The sequence below is a fragment of the Aplysia californica genome, unplaced genomic scaffold (genome assembly GCF_000002075.1).
Source record: "Aplysia californica isolate F4 #8 unplaced genomic scaffold, AplCal3.0 scaffold00012, whole genome shotgun sequence".
Lineage (NCBI taxonomy): Eukaryota > Metazoa > Mollusca > Gastropoda > Aplysiida > Aplysiidae > Aplysia > Aplysia californica.
The window spans coordinates 2,176,247-2,176,920 of NW_004797282.1; positions in this window are offsets into that span (position 1 = coordinate 2,176,247).

A 674-nucleotide genomic window follows, 5' to 3' on the forward strand; every position below is an offset into this window, starting at 1 on the left:
GGGGTACATGTCTTGGAAGGATTTCCTTGTCTAGGATGTGGGGGGTGGGGGGTACATGTCTTGGAAGGATTCCCTTGTCTAGGACTCGTGAGAGACGCTTTCCTGGAAGAATTTTCATCAATTAGGACATGGGCACAACGTCCTGTATACATAATGCAACATCTGACCACGTTACTTGCAACGTTAGACAAACGTGGGAACTGACAGATCTCAACTCTTTCCTATTGTTTTAAGGATTTGTTTTGAATTCATACATTGTTTGGTACATGCAGAAGTTTGGGGATGACCGTACTCATTTTTTTCACATTATTGTTTTAGAGTACAATTTACTACTTTGTTTGGCTAAATTTTTGTGACCACACACTATTTACAGTATTGGGAATATTAGCAGTCTAGTCTCAAAGCTGGATGAATGGCACAAAAGGGCATTATTAGAACCATGTTTTAACGTTTTTGCGTTTCTATTTCATAGATTAAATTTGTACTTTTCGTGAATGCGTTTTCTTTTCCCATTGCCAAACTGCTAGAATATCTGTGCAATGTTTTCATTAACGAAAGGGAAACAAATGTCACAGCTGTGTAAAAATATTGTTTGGATCCATCCATTACTGTACTTTGCGCTCCAAAGCTTGAAAGGATGATTGATCGAGTTCATGACCGATTACAGTAGCATG